Consider the following 2,734-nt stretch of genomic DNA (forward strand, 5'->3'; position numbering starts at 1 on the left):
TCTGTCTTACAGATGCAAAGAGAAGCTCTGACCCATGTGCTAACCCAGGCATTTAATTCACTTAATCTGGGACAGCAGGTAACAACGGGGCCTAGAGGGAAAGAAGGCCCATGTTTTGGCTATGGCCAGACTGGCCATATTAAAAGAAATTGTCCTCAGTGAGAGAACCAGCCTAAGCCTGGAGGTGGGTTATCAAAAAGACCCCCATCTATGCCCTTTCACAGATGCCACAAAGGTCTCCATTGGCAGAAGGATTGTAAATCCAGATTTGATATTGAAGGAAAGCCTTTAAACTAATGGGGGGCAGCCTCCAGCCCCATTGACAAAATGAGGACTTCTCCATGATCGACTACATTTACAATGCCCTTAGGGAGCAATTGGGAGAGGAGAAAAATCTATGGTGAATTGGACAGTCCCTATTATCACTGATGTTAGGCCCAAGATGGATCTTGAAATAGGTGGCAGGAGGTTTTGCTGCCTAGTGGACACAGGGGCTGATAGGACCGTTCTTAGAAAGGAGGAGGTCCCATCACGATGGCACCTAAGATTGTTTTTTTTTCTATCCCCCTACAACCCCAGGATTGTGAAAAATTTGCTTTCTTTTTGCCTTCCACCAACTTTAAAATGCCTGATGAGAGGTATGAATGGATTGTTTTACCCCAAGGTATGGCCAATAGCCCAGCATTCTGCCAAAGCTATGTGAAGACCCTTTGGGGGCCTGCTCACTTGCTGCCACATGACGCTGTGTACATTTATATGGATGATATAATCTTGGGAGCTCCAAGCCCCCAACAATTAGAAGAGTTATATAAGGTTACTCAGAAATGTCTGCAGAGAGGTGGACTCCATGTATCCACTGATAAAATACAAACTATTACTCCCTTTAAAATTCTGGGAACCATACCCTCTTTGGAAGGAGTAAGTCCTTTAAAACCACAACTGGCTGTCAAGCCCACCATAACCCTGACAGAACTACAAAAATTATTAGGAGAAATTAATTGGCTACGAGCCTGGATGCTTATTCCCACTGAGACTTTAAGACCACTGTTTCAGTTGCTAGTAGGGAACAGCCTTCAGAACTAATTCACCTGGCTCCTCAACATCTGGACCTCTTACATGAGGTCCAGGATGCCCTGGACTGAGCCCAACTTGCCCAGTACATGCCTAGTAAAGATCTTGAGCTATGGGTACTCCCTGGTAAGACCCTGATGATATCCGTCCTTACACAGGATTGGAAGCCCCTTCAATGGGTGCATGCCTCTCTGGAAGGTGTACTGTGGGTTTATACACCCATGGATCAATTGGCTGACCTGATTGAGAAAGGACGTGATGTAGCTCTGAGACATTATGGCATAGACCCTCTTAAAATTGTTATCCCTTATCAGCTTAGGGATTTTGAATGGCTCTGCAGAAATAATAACCAAGTGGCCATAGTCTTGGAAGGGTTACTGGGAAATTTGGACTGTCATTATGGCCCTCATAAATGGGTGACCTCATTCAAGCTCTCTGTTGGGATGCCCCCCGCCTCTTTGTCAAGGAGCCATTAGTAAAAGCCTATAATGTTTTCACTGATGGGGACAGATTTGGAGCTGTAATGATAGTATACCCAGGGGCAGATGAGAAACCAAAAAGATATGTCCACACTTGTGGTGATGACTCAGCTCAATTCAAGGAACTCATGGCCATTGCTTTAGCATTAACAAAGATAAGTGAGCCCATGAATTTGTTTTCTGACAGTCTGTATGTAGTCAATGTTCTTCGAGGGCTATTAGGTTCTCATATCCAGTTGGATGGGAACCCCATTACTCCCTTGATGATTCAGACTCGTACGCTCCTTAGAGAGAGAGAAGCCCCTATCTTTTTACAGCATCTCAGGGGGCACCAAGGATTTCCTGGGCTTTTATCCCAAGGCAATGCAGAGGCAGAAAAGGTGGCTTCCACCCAGGTCCTGTCAGCAGGCCTGAATGAAGCTCAGGGGTTACATAACCTCACTCATGTCAGTTGGTGGGGACTCCATAAGAGGTTTCCTCAAGTTCCCATCAAGGACCTAAAGAAGATTGTACATACCTGTAAGTCTTGTCAACCCTTTCTACAGGTACCACCTCTGAAACAGCCAGGGGTAAACCCCAGGGGACTCAAGCCCAATTTCTTGTGGCAAATGGATGTTACACACTATGTTCCTTTTGGAAAGCTTAAGTACCTACAATCCCCAAGGTCAAGCCATTATAGAACGCAACCATCAAAACCTAAAAATTCAATTACAAAAACAAAAAGGGGGAATAAGCCCCTACCAACACGGGTATGGCCTTATTCACTATTAATGTTCTTAATTTTCAAAAAAATCAGTTGGAATCCCAGTTTCAGAAGCATTGGGGATGACAGGAGCAGAGACCTGAGGTACAGGTAAGATGGAAAAATCCCATCACCAGGCAATGGAAAGGACCGGATCCATTGCTAACCATGGGTTGAGGCTTTGGGTGTGTCTACCCTACAGGAGATTCAAACCCCATATGGGTGCCTGCGAAAAACCTTAAGTGGGTAGGCCAGGATCTGACTGACTAGCATGACAGTCCATGGACAACAGCTCATGAGAAAAAATTCCTCTCTTTATTTATATCCACCTGAAGTGAAGGACCCAGTTCCTTGACTTCACTGCAGCCTCTTTGACAACTGGCTGATTGACTAAAAGGCACATGGTCTCAGAAATATTTCAACTTGTCCTACACCATTACTT

Source organism: Nannospalax galili, unplaced genomic scaffold (assembly GCF_000622305.1).
Source record: "Nannospalax galili isolate Female #2095 unplaced genomic scaffold, S.galili_v1.0 scaffold336, whole genome shotgun sequence".
Lineage (NCBI taxonomy): Eukaryota > Metazoa > Chordata > Mammalia > Rodentia > Spalacidae > Nannospalax > Nannospalax galili.